We start from the raw sequence: 22,786 nt of genomic DNA, 5'->3' as shown, positions 1-22,786 counted from the left end.
TTCAGACTCTCATTACAGGCTATAGGACGCGTCTAGAGGCTGCTTTTTTCTGCTAAAGGAGGCTCTACTAAATATTGATGCAATATTTCTGTTGGGGTGCCCAAATTTATGCACCTGTCTAATTTAGTTTTGATGCATATTGCACATTTTCTGTTAATCCAATAAACATCATTTCACTACTGAAATATTACTGTGTCCTTTAGTTATTTGGTAGATCAAAATGAAATTGCTGATCCAAATACCCAATTATTTATAAATGAAATTCATAGAAATTGGCAGGGGTGCCTAAACTTTTGCATACGACTATATATATTGCACATTTTCTGTTAATCCAATAAACATTATTTCACTACTGAAATATTACTGTGTCCTTTAGTTATTTGGTAGATCAAAATGAAATTGCTGATCCAAATACCCAATTATTTATAAATGAAATTCATAGAAATTGGCAGGGGTGCCTAAACTTTTGCATACGACTATATATATATATATATATATATATATATATATATATATATATATATATATATATATATATACACACACACATATATATATATATATATATATATATACAGTATATATATATATATATATATATATATATATATATATATATATAAGTATCAACAAGTAGGGACTGCACTCACTGGATTCAGTTCAAATAATACCTTATTTATTCAATGGTGACGTTTCGGGGTACGCAAACCCCTTCCTCAGACCAAACCAAGGGGTTTGCGTACCCCGAAACGTCACCATTGAATAAATAAGGTATTATTTGAACTGAATCCAGTGAGTGCAGTCCCTACTTGTTGATGATACTTATTGAAATTTTGACTGAGCACCCTGGTCGCTGACTATCTTTGAATTGTGAGTGCAGATACACAGTGGAAATATATATATATATATATATATATATATATATATATATATATATATATATATATATATATATATATTTATACACACACATATATATAGACACACATATATATACACACACACATATATATATATATACATATATATATTTATACACACATATATATACACACACATATATATATATACATATATATATATATATACAGTGTATATATACAGACATACATACATGTAGCTAAGACAGAATGTAGACCTTTATTTGATACACATTATGTGTGTCTGTGTAACAAAAGTTTAGGATATGAATACTTACCTAGTAGTGGTAGAACAAATAGAAAATTGCAGCTGATACACATACGTTCTATTCATTAATAATACAGTAAAACATTTCCCTTTTAACAAAAGGAGTAGGAAAGGAAGGTTGGTAGGTATACATGACACACTGACACACAATACTTTACTGTACACATACACACACAAACATACACATTCATCTACACACACTGGCATACACACACACATAGATAAAACACAGTATTCATGCACATACATACAAACATACACATTCACCTTAACACACTTCCACACATACACACACATATGCATTCATACATACACACAAACACAAACTGGCACACAACACTGTAAACATACACACAAACACACACTGGCACACAACCCAGTAAACATACACACAAGCACACACTGGCACATAACACAGTACACATGCACACACACACACACAAACATACACATTCATCAACACACACACACTGGCACACAACATAGCACACACACAAACATGTATATGCACACATACTGGCAAACAACACGCACACACACAAACACACACTGGCACACAACATACATAGTACAAACACATATTTATCTCTACACTCACACAAAGACACACTGACACACAACATTTATATCTACACACATACAAACATACACATTCATCTACATACACTGACATACACTGACACACACACACAACACAGTTCTCATGCATGCAAACATACACATTCATCTTAAAACACTGCTATACACACACATCAACACAGACACACACTGGCACACAACACAGTACACATTCATGAACACACACACATTCATTTAGAGAAATGCACACACAAACACTGGCACACAGTAAACATACACACAAACACACACTGGCACACAACACAGTAAACATACACACAAACACACACTGGCACACAACACAGTAAACATACACACAAACACACACTGGCACACAACACAGTAAACATACACACAAACACACACTGGCACATAACAGAGTATACACTCTGAGTACACACGCTACAGCGAATCATGTCCGCTCACCTATTCCTAATTCTACCCCATTGTGTGAGTTTCAGTGAAAACTTTTTTGTAACTGAATAATTCTATAACCTCTTAAAGGGACACTAAATTCAAAATTAAACTTTCATGTTTCAGATAGAGCAGCAGGTTTAAGAGACTCTTCAATTTACATCTATTATCTAATTGCGCAAACAATCTTTTTATATACACACTTTCTGAGGCACCAGCTCCTACTGAGCATGTGCAAGAGGTCACACTATACACATATATGCTATGTTTTATAAAGTAATAACTCAAAACATAAATAAAAATAAGCAAAAAGCTTTCACTTCTTTTCAAAAGTTGCATCTACAGAAACAATTACAGCTGTGGAGTCAGGCATCTGATCTCAGAAACTATGTTCTCATTAATAATTGTAGTGTAATTCATAATTCTTAGTTAATAATTGCTATCTGAATTTTATATAAACATTATGTAGTTTACTATATTTTCTAATCTGCTTTTTTCTTATTTGTGTTTGGAAGACATTTGTTCCATGTGTGGCAGTTTACAGTTCAGTGGCACATAGAGTAGTGCCCCCAGTAGGCATTGTGGCAGTTAGGGCAAGTGCTATCACACCTTCACTCCAACAACAAAAGCCCTATACATTGTGTTTGAGAGACAACACACAAGGGAAACCAAAAAAGCAGATTGCAGTCAGACAGCCAAGGCATTCATTCCAACATTTACCATAGACTCTTTGGGATTGTGAGGGTGGTAGCTTTGCCTGGAATAATGGGGGCAAAGTCATGACAATTAGGGTGGAGTCACATCATGTAAAGGTGGCATTGGTCTGGAAGGGGTAGAGCCAGGGGCGTATTAAGGCCTAGGCCAACAAAGCCCGTGCCTAGAGCGACAAATTTGAGGGGCGGCACATTTGGTCCATTGCCCCTAGCTGCTGCACTAGTACAAATACGCCACTGGGTAGAGCTGAATGGTGATATTAGACAGAGATGAAGTGGGGGTGGTAGTGGCTAGGCAGCTCTTGGGCAACCTGGGATTTCCAGAGTTGTTCTGGGAAGGAATTGGGACTTTTCCACAAAATGTAGGACATTTTGGAGCTCTGATTAATGTAAAGGGCTCAAACAGTGAGTATGGGACTGACACAGAGGTATTGAATAGGCATGTGCATATGGCAGTTAGTTCCTCGAATGAATGCTGAATATGGCCACAGGTAGCAACAATCGGTTGTTTTAGATGCTGGATTTATTCTTGTACAGGGAGTGCAGAATTATTAGGCAAATGAGTATTTTGACCACATCATCCTCTTTATGCATGTTGTCTTACTCCAAGCTGTATAGGCTCGAAAGCCTACTACCAATTAAGCATATTAGGTGATGTGCATCTCTGTAATGAGAAGGGGTGTGGTCTAATGACATCAACACCCTATATCAGGTGTGCATAATTATTAGGCAACTTCCTTTCCTTTGGCAAAATGGGTCAAAAGAAGGACTTGACACGCTCAGAAAAGTCAAAAATAGTGAGATATCTTGCAGAGGGATGCAGCAAGATTGCAAAGCTTCTGAAGCATGATCATCGAACAATCAAGCGTTTCATTCAAATGACTGCCAAGCTCAACAGGGTCGCAAGAAGCGTGTGGAAAAACCAAGGCGCAAAATAACTGCCCATGAACTGAGAAAAGTCAAGCGTGCAGCTGCCAAGATGCCACTTGCCACCAGTTTGGCCATATTTCAGAGCTGCAACATCACTGGAGTGCCCAAAAGCACAAGGTGTGCAATACTCAGAGACATGGCCAAGGTAAGAAAGGCTGAAAGACGACCACCACTGAACAAGACACACAAGCTGAAACGTCAAGACTGGGCCAAGAAATATCTCAAGACTGATTTTTCTAAGGTTTTATGGACTGATGAAATGAGAGTGAGTCTTGATGGGCCAGATGGATGGGCCCGTGGCTGGATTGGTAAAGGGCAGAGAGCTCCAGTCCGACTCAGACGCCAGCAAGGTGGAGGTGGAGTACTGGTTTGGGCTGGTATCATCAAAGATGAGCTTATGGGGCCTTTTCGGGTTGAGGATGGAGTCAAGCTCAACTCCCAGTCCTACTGCCAGTTTCTGGAAGACACCTTCTTCAAGCAGTGGTACAGGAAGAAGTCTGCATCCTTCAAGAAAAACATGATTTTCATGCAGGACAATGCTCCATCACACGCGTCCAAGTACTCCACAGCGTGGCTGGCAAGAAAGGGTATAAAAGAAGAAAATCTAATGACATGGCCTCCTTGTTCACCTGATCTGAACCCAATTGAGAACCTGTGGTCCATCATCAAATGTGAAATTTACAAGGAGGGAAAACAGTACACCTCTCTGAACAGTGTCTGGGAGGCTGCGGTTGCTGCTGCACGCAATGTTGAGGGTGAACAGATCAAAACACTGACATAATCCATGGATGGCAGGCTTTTGAGTGTCCTTGCAAAGAAAGGTGGCTATATTGGTCACTGATTTGTTTTTGTTTTTGTTTTTGAATGTCAGAAATGTATATTTGTGAATGTTGAGATGTTATATTGGTTTCACTGGTAAAAATAAATAATTGAAATGGGTATATATTTGTTTTTTGTTAAGTTGCCTACTAATTATGCACAGTAATAGTCACCTGCACACACAGATATCCCCCTAAAATAGCTATAACTAAAAACAAACTAAAAACTACTTCCAAAACTATTCAGCTTTGATATTAATGAGTTTTTTGGGTTCATTGAGAACATGGTTGTTGTTCAATAATAAAATTAATCCTCAAAAATACAACTTGCCTAATAATTCTGCACTCCCTGTATAAGCTCAACACAAAAAGATCTGGATTTTCATAAATAAATCTGGCACTGGAAAGGTCAATACCCATAGCCATATTCAGCATTTGAGAAACAAATTGCAAAATGCACATAACTATTCCTGAATGTAATGAATCCCCATACAGTTCAAAATATTAACCCTAACCTACAAAGCACTTAACAACCTTGTTTCTGACTATATTTCCTCACTCATTTTCAAATTACTCCCTTACCCACCATCTTGTATCAACCTCTGGCCAACGCCTCTCCACTCCAGCTATTTCTACTACCCTCTTTTGCCTCCAAAACTTCTCATGTGCTTCTTCTGTCCTCTGTAATTCTATACCCTGCTCCATCAGGCATCATCCAACCGTGTATAGTTTCAGGCTCTCTTTAAAAACCCACCTATTTATATAGACTTACCATCGCTTCTCTTAAAGAGACAGTCTACACCTTAGTCATCTTAAAGTCTTACTTTAGATTAAGCTTTCTATATCATGCAGCAATGATAGTAAAAAAGTTATTGGGAAATGACTAGTTTCTGCTCCCTTTGAAATGACTGCCCCGCCTACTGATGACATCATGATCTCAGCTGCATCTAGGCACTCTGCTGAATAGCATTGACAGTCTGTTGAATCCAATTAGTGAGTCTTTTGTAATTAGTGAAGCCTTTATGCAGTCCAGATCATGATCATCAGTCATCAGTCGGCAGAGCTTGGCAGTCATTTCAAAATGACCAGAAACAATATTCATTTTAAAATAACTATTTTACTGTAACTGCTGCATGATATAGAAAGGGTGCAGCAGGCTATTTGCAGCTTAATCTAAAGTAAGACTTTAAGATGACTAAGGTGTACACTGTCCCTTTAACTATTTTTCAAACTAAACCAAAATAAATATTGAACTGCCTTCACTTGCTGCTGCAACTACAATTTATGTGACTAGCTACCCCAAACCTTATGCTCTGCACCTTTAACCTGTAGACTGTTAGCTCTTCAGTGCAGGACCCTCCTTTCCCTGTACTAAATTGTTTTGTTCAGTCTTTTATTTCATTTTATACCCCTACTATGGTACCCAGAGCTTCAGAATTTGACAGAGCTACACAAATAAATGATTATAAAAACGATAATCATAACAATAACAGTAACCATCATTGTTATTATCCTTCACCTAGATTACAAGTTTTGCATTATGGCTTTTAATGCTGAAAAAATGGCAATTTCAGCGTAAAAGCAGTAACACAGCTATTGCGAATCGTGTCGGTATAGTTATACCGCAAGCATTTTAGCCTGTAACGCAAAGTCCATTCCGCACACAAAAAAATGATGTTTTTGCATGGGATTTTCATAGGGCCGGTATTACCAGTTGTTTCGTGAGGCTGAAAAGCTTGAGTTACAGCCTATACCGACACGATCCATGCCGCCATCTGATAGCAGTAGTTATGAGTTTTATGCCACAAAAATGTTTCACAAAACTCATAACTAAACTGTTACAAAGTACACTAACCCATAAATTACCTATTAACCCCTAAACCGCCACCTGCCCGCATCACACACACTATATTAAACTTATTAACCCCTAATCTGCCGCTCCCGACATTGCCAAAACTTATAAAAATTATTAACCCTCACTCCCCAACATCGCCACCACTGTAATAAATGTATCAACCCCTATTCACCTGCTCCCCGACATCGCTCCCACTATTATAAAGTTATTAACCCCTATTCTGCCGCTCTCCAACATCGCCAACACTCCTACATCTCCGCGACTAAATAAACCTATTAACCCCTAAACCGCCGCCCCCCACATCGCAAAACACTAAATTAAACTATTAACCCCTAAACTTAACACCCCCTAGCTTTAAATTAAAATTACAATATAACTATCTTAAAATAAATAAAAACTTACCTGTGAAATTAAAAAATCTAAATTACAAATTTAAAAAAATCTAACACTACGAGAAAAATTAAAAAATCTAAAATTACAAAAAATAATAATCACTAAATAATGAAAAATAAAAAACACTAAGCTTACAAAAACTAATATACAAATTATCAAAAATAAAATCAATTACACCTAATCTAATTGCCCTACAAAAATAGCCCCCACAAAAATAAATACACCCCTTGCCTAGTGATGTCGCGAACCTAAAATTTTCGGTTCGCGAACGGCGGACTCGAACTTCCGGTATTGTTTGCGAACCCGCGAACCGCCATTGAATTCAATAGGCAGGCGAACTTTAAAACCTACAAGGACTCTTTCTGGCCACAATAGTGATGGAAACGTTGTTTCAAGGGTACTAACACCTGGACTGTGGCATGCTGGAGGGGGATCCCTGGCAAAACTCCCATGGAAAATTACATAGTTTATGCAGAGTCTGCTTTTAACCCATAATGGGCCTAAATCAACTAACATTCCCAAATTGTTTGCAATAACGTGCTTTAAAACATCAGTTATGATGTCGTATCTATCAGGTAGTGTAAGGGTTACGGCTGCATCACAGTGACAGAGCAAACTCCAAGTGTTACGCACCGCAATCAACCGCAAACAGTCCACTTGCACCACCATGAGATAGATAGATTTAATAGATAGATACATAGATAACATAGCTCAATTGATGCAATATACATATGATCGATACACTGTACATAGCTCAATAGATGCAATATACATTCGATCGATACGAATTACATCGATCAATAGATGCAATATACATTTGATAGATACGAATGTTATCAAATCAAAGATGCAATATACATTTTATAGATACGAATGACATCAACCAAAATATGTAATATACATTTTATAGATACAAATTACATCGATCAATAGATGCAATCTACTTTTGATCGATACGTTTGATAGTTCGATCGATTTGATATATAAATAAATGGATTTGAAATATATATAATTTCCCTGACAGAGTATAACAATAAGTAGTAATATTCTTAACATTTTACTACAACCTGTTACTCCCCCTATCAGATGAGGTCTATATGGCCTTCATTTGTGGAACCGGGAGAAGAAAGAAGATGATTGTTCTGTCCTCCTACTTCAAATTTGTCAGAAACACAAGTGGCTGTCTCAAAACATCCCGGACAGAAGATGGATTGATAGATAGGATAGATAGATATACATAGATTGATAGTTAGATAGAATCGATAGAAGAGAAATAGATAGATTTGTTAGATATATAATTACCCTGATAAAGTCTAATAATTAAACATGCGTTCTTGGACCCAACTAGGTTGTGTTAAGTAGTACTATTCTTCGCACCTTCAGCCCTGTAACTCCCCCTATTGGTGGAGGTCTATATGGCGGTTATGATTACCCTGACAAAGTATAACAACAAGACACGCGGTCTGGGACCCATGGTAATTTTGTTATGTTAAGTAAAACTTTTCTTATCACTTGAACCCTTCTTACCCCCCCCCTTTTGTTGTAGCTCTATATGGCCTGCATGATTAGCCTGACAAAGTATAATAATAAAACATCTGGTCTTGGACCCATGGTAATTAGGTTGTGTTTAAGTAGTACTATTCTTATAACTGTAATCCCTGTTACTCCCCCTATCAAGGGAGGTCTATATGGCCTGCCTGATTACCCTGACAAAGTATAACATCAAGACACACGGTGTTGGACCCATGATAACTAGCTTGTGTTAATTAGTACTTTTCTTAGCACTTTAATCCCGGTTACCCCCCTATCGGGGGGGGTCTATATGGCCTGCCTGATTACCCTGAAAAAATATAATAATAAGACATGCGGTCTGGTACCCATTTTAACTAGGTTGTGTTTTAAGTACTACCATTCTTAGCACTTTAATCTCTGTAACTCCCCCTATTTGGTGAGGTCTATACGGCCTGGATGATTACCCATACAAAATATAATAATAAGACATCTGCTCTTGGTCTGCGACCCATGGTAACTATGTTGTGTTAATTAGTAATGTCCTTAGCATTTTAATAGCTGTTACTCATACTCACCCTATCGGTGGAGGTCTATATGGCCTGCATGATTACCCTTACAAAATATAATAACCAAACATATGCTCTGGGACCCATGGTAAATAGGTTGTGTTAAGTAGCACTGTTTTTTGCAGTGTAATACCTGTTACAACACCAAATGGTGGCAGGTCTATCTGCCCTTCATGATTAGCTCCGCCCAAACCAAAAAAAAAGCTGAGTGGTCTTAGACTAACACCCATGGCTAACTCGGTTGTTTCAATTAGTACTCGTCTTAGCACTTTCATCCCTGTTACGGGTGGTCTACATGGCCATCATGATTAGCCGAACAAAATACTACAATCCAACCTTTGCTCAGTCTTCATAGGCCCTTCATTGGCTGTATTTTGATATTACAGTTCTTATTATTTTTATAGCTGATACAACACCGAATGTTGGCATCTCTATATGGCCTGCATGATTAGCCGCACATAAAACAAAAATAAATCCAAGCGGTCATGGATTAACACTCGTGGCTAACTCTGTTGTTTCAAGTAGTACTATTCTTAGCACTTTCATCTCATCATCCCTGTTACTTCCAGGTCTCTCTGTGGTGGTTTACATGGCCATCATGATTAGCCTACACAAATACTACAATCCAACCTTGGCTCAGTCTTCATAAGGCCCTTCATTGGTTGTATTTTTGTAGTTCTGTTCTTATTAGTTAAATAGCTGATACAACACCGAATGGTGGCAGCTCTATATGGCCTGCATGATTAGCCACACCCAAAACAAAAACAAAGCCAAGCGGTCATGGATTAACACCCATGGCTAACTCGGATGTTTCAAGTAGTACTATTCTTAGCACTTTCATCTCATCCCTGTTACTTCCAGGACTCTCGGTGGTGGTCTACATGGCCATCATGATTAGCCTAACCAAATACTACAATCCAACCTTGGCTCAGTCTTCATAAGGCCCTTCATTGGCTGTATTTTGGTAGTACTGTTCTTATTAGTTTAATACCTGATACAACACCGAATGGTGGCAGCTCTATATGGCCTGCATGATTAGCCGCACCCAAAGTAAAAAAAAAGCCAAGCCGTCTTGCACTAACACCCATGGCTAACTCTGTTGTTTCAAGTTGTACTATTCTTAGCACTTTCATCTCATCCCTGTTACTTCCAGGACTCTCGGTGGTGGTCTACATGGCCATCATGATTACCCTCACCAAAATATAACAACAATACGTGCGTGCAGGGAACCATGGTAAGGTTACTTCCTTTCGCAAAATCGAGTATAACAGTTGCAGGCAGAGGTTCTGACCCTGCATTATGGCTGAACCTCTCCCTAAAAGAAGCATGCATTACAGAGTCTGTGGGCATGTATGCAAAGAGCTGGCCTGCCTAAAAAAACCAGAAGGCTGTACAGGTTGTTCTCCTTCAGCCGTTTTATACGCTGTCCCGCGGCCATGACCCTCAGCAACCACAACAGAATGAAACACCACATATGCCATCCTTTTGAACAACAGAGTACAGGTATGGCATTGATTTTAGTTACACGGCGATATTTATTATGAACCGTGAAATTGAAAACAAAAACATGATTGGACACCCAGTACAGTACAGGTCGTTCTCCTTCAGCCTTTTTAGAATAGTGTTCCGGACCCCCAACAAAAACAACAGCAGGAAAAAAGGACATATGGCATCCTTTTGAACAATAGATGACAGGTAAGGCATAGATTTTAGAAAGCCATAGATCATTTTTTTGCAACTGTGAAATAAAAAAAAACATTGATTGGACACCCAGCACACTTCTTTATCCTTAGGCCTTTTTATAAGAGGCTCCCGGAGCCTCAACAGAAACAACAGCATGAATGAGGACATATGGCATCCTTGTGAACAATTGATTACAGTTAAGGCATTGATTTTAGAATCCCAGAGATCATTTATATGACCCGGGAAATAGAAGAAAACATTGATTGGACACCCAGTACACTTCTTTATCCTTAGGTCTTTTTATAAGAGGCTCCCGGAGCCTCGACAGAAAAAACATCATGAAAGAGGACATATGGCTTCCTTTTGAATAATAGATTACAGGAAAGGCATAGATTTTAGAAACCCAGAGATCATTAGTTGCAACCGGGAAATAGAAAAAAACATTGATTAGACACCCAGTACACTTATTTATCCTTAGGCCTTTTTAATAAGAGGGTCCCGGAGCCTCAACCGAAACAACAGCATGAAAGAGGACATATGGCATCCTTTTGAATAATAGATTACAGGAAAGGCATTGATTTTAGAAACCCAGAGATAATTAGTTGCAACCGTGAAATAGAAAAAGACATTGATTAGACACCCAGTACACTTATTTATCCTTAGGCCTTTTTATAAGAGGGTCCCGGAGCCTCAACCGAAACAACAGCATGAAAGAGGACTTATGGCATCCTTTTGAATAATAGATTACAGGAAAGGCATTGATTTTAGAAACACAGAGATAATTAGTTGCAACCGGGAAATCTAAAAAAACATTGAATAGACACCCAGTACACTTCTTTATCCATAGGCCTTTTTAGCAGAGGCTCCAGGACCCTCAACAAAAACAATAGCAGGGAGCTGGGCATAGGAATACAAGGGAGTGTGACAATAATAATGTGAAGGGGAAGATTGCAGAGTTGTGAAATTTTAATTTTGTTATCGTGGGAAGTACTTGCAATGACCTTGCTCTGGTGAATCCATATCGCAAATGTCTTTTTTAAGGCACTGTTTGTCTATTTTTTGAATATCAGCATTTGGTAAATAAAGCGCAACTTAAGGCTGGTGAGAACCGACCTTTCTTCTGGCTGTTTGCAAATGTTGTGGCTCTGGACAAACATGTGAATAAGGGGCCATCTGCCATATTCTGCACGCAACCCCTTTGATGATTGACGATAAACATGTGTCATCTGCAAGCAGAGCTCATTACTTCTGTCTAAATAATCTTCCTGGTATGGACAGGCCACTGTTTCCCACAGCAAGTCCGAAGCTTTAACTACAAGATTGTCTTGAGTATGGTAGGAAACCAAAGTTTATTAAATTCTGTACTATCACCACAAAAGCTGAACTTCTTGAAGCAAGGAAAATGCCAGCAATTTCATGTGCTTATGGATGACAAGGACATCCTGTCCTGTGGTGCACAGAGATGGAGAGGATTTTGGGCCTCCCTGTACACTACCCAGATGTCTCCAACATCACCAGAAACACAAGACAGCGACTCTTGGGAAGTTCCTGGAGTGTTCCGGTAGCCATCTCTTTGCGCCCCGAAAGGAATACTTTATCAGTGTTTTTGTATACATCCGACAACAGCTTTGGAGACTGTGGTGACGCACATGTTATTTACTGTTGTTCCAGCTGTGGCAATATCAATTGGCATTAAAAAGGTAAGATTTGGAGACTAGTGACACACATTTTATGCACGCTGCGGCAATTGAAATTTGTATTAAAAAGAATCTGCTAACAACCACTATCTAGGACCACACCTGACTTCTGAAGTCATGCTTCAGTTAGTAACTCAAGTTAAATTATTTTTTTTTTTTTTATTATGCTCAGCAGATTCAAAACATACCATTCTTCTAGTCATATCACACGACATGTCAAAATGCTGCATGGAAAATGGCAGTGTGCAAAGTCATAATCTTAGTGAACCTAAGTGCATTAAATTTTCTAAAATAAGTGCATTAAATTTTCTAAAATAAACAAAAATACAGAGAGAAAAAAAAAAGGAAAGAGGACATATGGCATCCTTTTGAACAATAGATTACATTTAAGGCATTGATTTGAGAAACCCAGAGATAATTTGTTGCAACCTGGAAATCTAAAAAAAACCTTGATTAGACACCCAGTACACTTATTTATCCTTAGGCCTTATTAGCAGAGGCTCCAGGACCCTCAACAAAACCAGCAGCAGGAAAGAGGACATATGGCATCCTTTTGAAAAATAGATTTCTGGAAAGGCATTGATTTTAGAAACCCGGGGATAATTTGTTTCAACCGGGAAATCTAAAAAAACATTGATTAGACACCCAGTACACATATTTATCCTTAGGCCTTTTTAGCAGAGGCTCCAGGACCCTCAACAGAAACAACAGCATGAAAGAGGACATATGGCATCCTTGTGAACAATTGATTACAGTTAAGTCATTGATTTTAGAATCCCAGAGATCATTTATATGAACTGGGAAATAGAAAAAAACATTGATTGGACACCCAGTACACTTCTTTATCCTTAGGCCTTTTTATAAGAGGCTCCAGGAGCCTCAACAGAAACAACAGCATGAAAGAGGACATATGGCATCCTTGTGAATAATAGATTACAGGAAAGGCATTGATTTTAGAAACACAGAGATAATTTGTTTCAAACGGGAAATTTAAAAGAACATTGATTAGACACCCAGTACACTTATTTATCCTTAGGCCATTTTAGCAGAGGCTCCAGGACCCTCAACAAAACCAGCAGCAGGAAAGAGGACATATGGCATCCTTTTGAAAATTAGATTACAGGAAAGGCATTAATTTTAGAAACCCAGAGATAATTTTTTGCAACCGGGAATTTGAATCAAACAAATGATTCGATGGACACCCAGTACACTTCTTTCTCCTTAGGCCTTTTTAGAAGAGGGTCCAGGACCCTCAAACAAAACACCAGCAGGAAAGAGGACGTATGGCATCCTTTTGAACAACAGAGTACAGGTACAGCATTGATTTTACAAACCCAGAGATAATTTTGGGCAAATGTGAAATAGAAAAAAAAAATTGAGTGGACACCCAGTACACCTCTATCTCCTTAGGCCTTTTTATAAGAGGGTCCAGGACCCTCAAACAAAATACCAGCAGGAAAGAGAACATATGGCATCCTTTTGAACAATAGAGTACTGGTACGGCATTGATTTTAGAAACCCACAGATAATTGTTTGGAAAAGTGAAATTGCCCCAAAAACCATGCTTGGACTCCTACTCCAGGTCGTTCTCCTTCAGCCTTTTTATAAGATGTCCAGCACCCTCAACAGAAACAACTGCAGGAAACACCACCACATATGCCATCCTTTTGCACAAGCGAGTACAGGTATGACATCCATTTTAGAAACCTGGAGATAATTGAGAGAAACCAGGAACATTTCTCTAAAAATTTGCAGGGGGACCCATTACAGGTCGTTCTCCTTCAGCCTTTTTATACCATGGGCCACGACCCGCAACAGGCACAACAGCATGAAACACCACATATGCCACCCTTTTGCACAATAGAGTACAGGTATGGCATAGATGGAACACAGAGATAATTTAGAGCAACTAAGAGATGGATAAAGATGCTTGGTCGGTCCTCCTCCTTCAAATTTGTGGCATTTTGCGTTCAATTTAATGTTCCACCAGATATGAGTGGTGTGCTAAGTTGTACTATTCGTAACAGTTTAATCACTGTTAAGTGCCTTATTTTTTTTATTTGAGTTTTGTACCCACAGAGCTGCAGCAGAGGCCAGAAAAATTAGGAATGTACAAATGACTGAAAAATGTGGGTATTGTTGTAGCAACTGCTGTAGCAGCGGCCAGAAAAATTGATGTTTGTAAAACATTTATAAAGTGCCCTAAAAGCTTGTGGCTTGAACACTAGTTGTTGGTGGATAAGTCAAGCAAGTCCTCCGGCTTTATAACCAAAAAAAAAGGCCAGCCTGTGTACCAGTTGTAGCCCAAGCCAGCTCATCTCATCATCAGGCCTTTTTTATTCAAATGTATCGCCCAATGTCAGTCCCTTCGGGATCCAGCCCTCATTCATTTTTATAAAAGTGAGATAGTCAAGGCTTTTTTGACCTAGGCGACTTCTCTTCTCAGTGACAAAACCTCCTGCTGCACTGAAAGTCCTTTAGGACAGGACACTTGAAGCGGGGCAGGCCAGAAGTTCCATTGCAAATTGGGATAGCTCAGGCCACAAGTCCAGCCTGCATACCCAGTAGTCAAGGGGTCCATCGCTCCTGAGAGTGTCGAGATCCGCAGTTAAAGCTAGGTAGTCTGCTACCTGTCGGTTGAGTCTTTCTCTAAGGCTGGATCCCGAAAGGCTCTGATGGTGCATGGGAGTTAAAAAGGTACGCATGTCCTCCATCAACAAGACGTCAGGAAAGCGTCCTGTCCTTGCCGCCGTGGTCGTGGGAGGAGGAGGATTCATTTAATCTCTTCCCCTGTAACATTCCCATGGTGCTGTGACATCACCCTTATACGCTGTGTAAAGCATAGTTTTTAATTTATTCTTAAAATACTCCATCCTTCCCGACTTGCGGGAATTTGGTAACATTTCAGGCACTTTATGCTTATACCGGGGGTCGAGGAGCATGGACACCCAGTACAGGTCGTTCTCCTTCAGCTTTTTTTATACGAGGGTCCCTCAACAAGCACGACAGCATGAAAGAACCCATTTGAACAAGGTTGGATGCCGAGCTAATCATGTCCCGTTCCTCCTCCTCACTGATCTCACTGATGGTATCTTCTTCCCCCCAGCCACGTACAACACCACGGGTACCAGAGAGGTGACAACAACGAGCACCCTGGGATGCCTGTTGTGCTCGGTCTTCCTCCTCCTCTGACTCCTCTTCCTCACAATCCTCTTCCTGCATTGCCGCAGGTCCAGCAAGCAATGCTGATTTGGCTGTTTGTGGGGGTGATGGACACCACAACTCTTCCTCTTCCTCTTCATGCTCATCTACTGCCTGATCCACCACTCTTTGCAGGGCACGCTCCAGGAAGAAAACAAATGGTATGATGTAGCTGATGGTGCCTTCGGTGCGACTGACAAGGTTTGTCACCTCCTCAAAAGGACGCATGAGCCTACAGGCATTGTGCCTGAGCATCCAGTAATTTGGAAAAAAATATCCCCAGCTCCCCAGAGGCTGGCCTAGCACCCAATCATACAAATACTAATTAACAGCTTTTTCTTGTTGTAGCAGGCAGTCAAACATTAGGAGTGTGGAATTCCACCGTGTCGGGCTGTCGCAAATCAAGCGCCTCACTGGCAGGTTGTTTCGACGCTGGATATCGGACAAGTGCACCATGGCCGTGTAGGAACGCCTGAAATGGCCACACACCTTCCTAGCCTGCTTCAGGATGTCCTGTAAGCCTGGGTACTTATGGACAAATCATTGTACAATTAGATTACACACATGTGCAATGCACGGCACATGTGTCAACTTGCTCAATTTCAATGCCGCCACCAAATTACTTCCACTGTCAGAAACAACCTTGCCAATCTCCAGTTGGTGTGGAGTCAACCACTGATCCACCTGAGCGTTCAGGGCGGTCAGGAGTGCTGGTGCTGTGTGACTCTCCACTTTCAGGCAAATCAACCCCAAGACGGCGTGACACTGCCGTACCCGGGATGTAGCATAGTACCTGGGGAGCTGGGGGGGTGCCATAGATGTGGAGCAAGACGCAGAAGTTGAAGAGGACTCAGCCAAGGAAGAGGTTATGGAAGAGGATGGAGTAGGAGGAGTAGAGGAGGTAGCAGCAGGCCTGCCTGCAAGTCATGGCGGTGTCACCAACTCTTCTACAGAGCCACGCATTCCATGCTTGTCAGAAGTCAGCAGGTTTACCCAATGCGCAGTGTAGGTGATATACCTGCCCTGACCATGCTTTGCAGACCAGCTATCCGTGGTCATATGGACCCTTGCCCCAACGCTGTGTGCCAGACATGCCACAACTTCCTTTCGACTAACAGAGTACAGGTTTGGGATTGCCTTTTGTGAAAATAAATTTCTGCCAGGTACCTTCCACTGCGGTGTCCCAATAGATACAAATTTTTGGAAAGCATCAGACTCCACCGGCTTGTATGGTAAAAACTGACGGGCTAAGAGTTCAGACAAGCCAGCTGTCAGATGCCGGGCAAGGGGGTGATTTTGAGAAATTGGCTTCTTACGCTCAAACATGTCCTTGACAGACACCTGACTGTGGGCAAATGACCAGGAACTGCTACGTAAGAGAGACTGAGTGGAGGATGGTTGCGAGGGGGCAAGGAGGACAGCACTGGTTGACATGGCTGAAGATGCTGGAGCAGGAGGAGGAGGGTGGCTTTCACTTTGTTTGCTGCTTCTACTTATGTGTTCTTCCCATCGGCGTTTGTGATGGGAGACCATGTGCCTTCGCAAAGCAGTTGTACCTAGGTGGGTGTTGGACTTCCCACGACTCAGTTTCTTTTGGCACAGGTTGCAAATGGCATTGCTGTTGTCAGAGGCAGACACATAAAAAAATGCCACACTGCTGAGCTCTGCGATGACGGCATTCTGGTGGTGGCAACAGCATGCGTTGATGGGCGTCTGCGTGCTGTCTGGCTGACCCCTGGTGACGATGCATGCTGTCTGACTGTGCCACTAGCTTATTGAGACGACCTCCCCATGCTTCCAAATCGTCACCTCCTCCTCTCTGTCTTCCCATCTGAACTTTCCCCTTCTTCTTCTTCTCTTCTAGCAGGTGCCCACGTGACATCCACCGACACATCATCATCAACGGCTTCACTTGTATCTGAAACATCAAGAAAGGAAGCAGCAGCAGGTACAACATCATCATCATCATCACACCGTACCTCCATGTCGGTAATGCTGCCTGACTGAGACTGATCGCTATTATCTACATCCTCTGTCAATGATGGTTGCGCATCACTAATTTCTTCCAAATGATGTGTCAATAACTCCTGTGACAGATCAAGTGAAGCGGCTGTGGTCTAGTGTTGGTGGTGGCGACAGGCGGGGGAGTGGCAATGGTCACTTGAGACCTGCCCAAAGCACAGCTGGACTTAGATGGTGAGTCAAGGTTAGGAGGACTAGCAGCGGAAGCTGAAGAAGATTGGGTGTCCTGTGTTAGCCATTCAACTAGGTCCTCCTCAGAAGTTTTCGCGTCCCCCCTGGCACCCGGTGTCTGAACAATGTGCATATTTGTAGGGTCTAAAGGAATCACAGCACCACGACCACGGAACCTGTGGGGTGGCCTGCCTCTGCCTGTCATTTTTTTTAAAATGGACCCTAACAATACTATTACACCAATTGAGTGGTGGCACTGTGAAAGTGGGCACAGTATACGCTGTGAGACTGACAACAACAAAAAAGACAGATGTTTTAAAAATCACAAATTGTTAATTTTTTAAAATATTACAAGTACTGTGACAACAAATATGATGGTTTGGCACTAGTTGGCAAATGGGCCTGTCTGGCACACACGCTGGGAGAAAGGAAACTGCAATTCAATGGACCTAGGAGACTGAAGAATCACAGTCAAAACAGTTATGATTAACAAAAATTTCAATACTGTTGCAATAAATATGATTGGTGGCACTAATTGGCTAGTTGGGACTGGCACACAGGCAGGCAGGCAGGAGAAAAATGCAATTCAAGGGCACTAGTAGACTGCAGATTGACAGTCAAAACAGTGATGATTGACAAATTTTGCAATACTGTTAAAAGAAATATGATTGCTGGCACTAATTGGATAGTTGGGCCTGGCACACAGGCTGGCAGGCAGGAGAAAAGTGCAATTCAATGGCACAAGCAAATTGAGGATTAAGATCAACAATCAAAAACTTTTTAATTTTAATTAGTAACTATACTGTGACAACAATTATGATTGGTGTAAATAGTTGGCAAGACGGCCTGGCACAAAAGGCTGGCAGGCAGGAGGTAAATGCAATTCAAGGACACTAGGAGACTGAATACTGACAGTCAAAACAGTGATGATTGACAATTTTTGCAATACTGTTAAAAGAAATAGGATTGCTGGCAATAATTGGCTAGGTAGGCCTGGCACACAGCAGGCTGCAAGGCAGGAGAAAAGTGAAATTCAATGGCACGAGCAAACTGATGATTCAGAACAACTATTACCAAAAATTTTAATTTTTCATTATTAAGAATACTGTGACAACAAATATGATTAGTGTAAATATTTTGAAAGTAGGCCTGGCACACAGGCTTGGAAGGCAATAGAAAAGTGCAATTCTATGGCACGAGCAAACTGAGGATTAAGATCAACAATCAAGAATTTTTTAATTTTAATTAGTAACTATACTGTGACAACAATTATGATTGGTGTAAATAGTTGGCAAGACGCCCTGGCACAAAAGGCTGTCAGGCAGGAGGTAAATGCAATTCAAGGACACTAGGACACTGAATACTGACAGTCAAAACAGTGATAATTGACAATTTTTGCAATACTGTTAAAAGAAATATGATTGCTGGCAATAATTGGCTAGGTGGGCCTGGCACACAGCAGGCTGCAAGGCAGGAGGAAAGTGAAATTCAATGGCACGAGCAAACTGAGGATTCAGAACAACTATTACCAAAAATTTTAATTTTTAATTATTAAGAATACTGTGACAACAAATATGATTGGTGTAAATATTTTGAAAGTAGGCCTGGCACACAGGCTTGGAAGGCAGTAGAAAAGTGCAATTCAAAGGCACGAGCAAACTGAGGATTAAGATTAACAATCAAAATTTTTTTAATTTTAATTAGTAACTATACTGTGACAACAATTATGATTGGTGTAAATAGTTGGCAAGACGGCCTGGCACAAAAGGCTGTCAGGCAGGAGGTAAATGCAATTCAAGGACACTAGGAGACAGAATACTGACAGTCAAAACAGTGATGATTGACAATGTTTGCAATACTGTTAAAAGAAATATGATTGCTGGCAATAATTGGCTAGGTGGGCCTGGCACACAGCAGGCTGCAAGGCAGGAGGAAAGTGCAATTCAATGGCACGAGCAAACTGAGGATTCAGAACAACTATTACCAAAAATTTTAATTTTAAATGTTTAAGAATACTGTGACAACAAATATGATTAGTGTAAATATTTTTCAAGTAGGCCTAGCACACAGGCTTGGAAGGCAGTAGAAAAGTGGAATTCAATGGCACGAGCAAACTGAGGATTAAGATCAACAATCAAAAAATGTTTAATTTTAATTAGTAACTATACTGTGACAACAATTATGATTGGTGTAAATAGTTGGCAAGATGGCCTGGCACAAAAGGCTGGCAGGCAGGAGGTAAATGCAATTCAAGGACACTAGGAGACTGAATACTGACAGTCAAAACAGTGATGATTGACAATTTTTGCAATACTGTTAAAAGAAATATGATTGCTGGCAATAATTGGCTAGGTGGGCCTGGCACACAGCAGGTTGCAAGGCAGGAGGAAAGTGCAATTCAATGGCACGAGCAAACTGAGGATTCACAACAACTATTACCAAAAATTTTAATTTTTAATTATTAAGAATACTGTGACAACAAATATGATTGGTGTAAATATTTTGAAAGTAGGCCTGCCACACAGGCTTGGAAGGCAGTAGAAAAGTGCAATTCAATGGCACAAGCAAACTGAGGATTAAGATCAACAATCAAAAATGTTTTAATTTTAATTAGTAACTATACTGAGACAACAATTATGATTGGTGTAAATAGTTGGCAAGACGGCCTGGCACAAAAGGCTGGCAGGCAGGAGGTAAATGCAATTCAAGGACACTAGGAGACTGAATACTGACAGTCAAAACAGTGATGATTGACAATTTTTGCAATACTGTTAAAAGAAATATGATTGCTGGCAATAATAGGCTAGGTGGGCTTGGCACACAGCAGGCTGCAAGGCAGGAGGAAAGTGCAATTCAATGGCACGAGCAAACTGAGGATTCACAACAACTATTACCAAAAAATGTAATTTTTAATTATTAAGAATACTGTGACAACAAATATGATTGGTGTAAATATTTTGAAAGTAGGCCTGGCACACAGGCTTGGAAGGCAGTAGAAAAGTGCAATTCAATGTCACAAGCAAACTGAGGATTAAGATCAACAATCACATTTTTTTTAATTTTAATTAGTAACTATACTGTGACAACAATTATGATTGGTGTAAATAGTTGGCTAGACGGCCTGGCACAAAATGCTTGCAGGCAGGAGGTAAATGCAATTCAATGGAACTAGGAGACTGAATATTTGCAGTCCAAAAAATTATGATTTTTATTTTTTTATATACTGTTACAAGAATTATGATTGGTTCCACTAATTGGCTAGTTGGGCCTGGAAGACACGCTGGCAGGCAGTAGGAAAGTGCAATTCAATTGCACGAGCAAACTGAGGAATCACAAGCAATCAATTTGGAATTTTAAAGATTAACAATACTTTTACAAAAACTAGGATTGGTGGCAGTAATTGGCTAGTTTGTGCCTGGCACACAGGCTGCTAGGCAGGAGGAAACTGCAATTCAATGGCACTAGTAGACTGAATATTTGAAGTACAAAAAATTATAATTTTTAATTTTTTGGATACTGTTACAAGAATTATGATTTATGCCACTAATTGCCTAGTTGGGCCTGGCACACAGGCTGGCAGATATGAGTTGTGGATGGTAGGTAGGGCAGCAATTTAACACAGTATGCTGTGTAAGTGACAAAAACACAGGCCTGATAGAAAATTAAGTTAGATTACACTAGCAAAATATTTTAAAATTTTAGATTTTAATATTAAAATTATGTTAAGAAGTGCAATGCACATATGAGTGGTCGCACTGGCTGGCTGCTACGTAGGGCAGCAATTAACAACAGTATGCTGTGTAAGTCAGATAGACAGTTAGACACAGGCCTGATAGAAAATAAAATTAGATTACACTAGCATAATGATTTAAAGACTTTTTTTGGGAATTTAAAGAAAAAGGTTAAGCACATACATATGAGTCGTGGCTGATAGCCTTGGAAGGGCAGCTATTAAAAACAGTAGGTTCTGTAAGTCAGATACACACAAGCCTGATAGAAAATACTATTAGATTACACTAGAAAAATGATTTAAATTTTTTTTTTTTTGGGGGGGGAATTAAAAAAAGGTTAAACACATATGAGTCATGGCTCATAGACTTGGGAGGGCAGCAAGTAAACACAGTAGGCTCTGTATGTCAGCAAAACACACAGGCCTGATAGAAAATTATATTAGATTACACTATCAAACAAATTTAAACTTTTTTTTTTTTTTATTTAAATTAAGGTGAATAAGATATGAGTGCTGGGTGGCTGCCTGGCACAGACCAATTAACCAAAAGAATGAAAAAAAATGAGGTATATTAATGCTGAGTGAGCCTGATAGACACAGGCCTGATAGTAAATGTAATTTTTTAATTTAAAATAATGTTATAAACTGATATATACACTGGTGGCTGGCACAGAGCAATGAACCAGAGTATATGCTGTGTGACACAGGCCTGATAGAAAATGAAAAAATATTACACTAGCAAAATAATTTAAATTTTTGGTTAGTTAAATTTAAACAAATGTTGTTAGGGAGATATCAGTGGTGGCAGTAGTCACAGCATATGCTGTGAGCCTTAAACACACAGCCTGAAAGCCAGGCAAATGCTAATAAAAAAACGGCACGAAATATAGCCCTGCTTGCAGCAGAGATGAGTGGAGTCCTTCTGGACTGTAGTGGACACTAAATACACTAGCCTAGCTATGTTTTTCCTATTAATGTCAGGAGCAAAAACACAACACGTCCTCTCATTAAGAAAGCAAGGTCGTTATGAGTCTAAAATGGCGGATTCCGAGTAGCTGGGATGGTCTGTGAGGGAGTGTCTGATGTTGATTGGCTCTAATGTGTCAGACGGCTGTGACATACAGGGTCAAAGTTTCCTCAATGATGACACATAGGGGTGGATCGAACATCGCCATGTGTTCACCCACAAACGCGAACGCGAACAAGCTATGTTCGCTGTGAACCATTCACCGGCGAACAGTTCGAGACATCACTACCCATGCCTACAAAGTTTGT

The sequence above is a fragment of the Bombina bombina genome, chromosome 7 (assembly GCF_027579735.1).
Source record: "Bombina bombina isolate aBomBom1 chromosome 7, aBomBom1.pri, whole genome shotgun sequence".
In the NCBI taxonomy this organism is placed as follows: Eukaryota; Metazoa; Chordata; class Amphibia; order Anura; family Bombinatoridae; genus Bombina; species Bombina bombina.
This window is presented reverse-complemented; position numbering follows the sequence as displayed.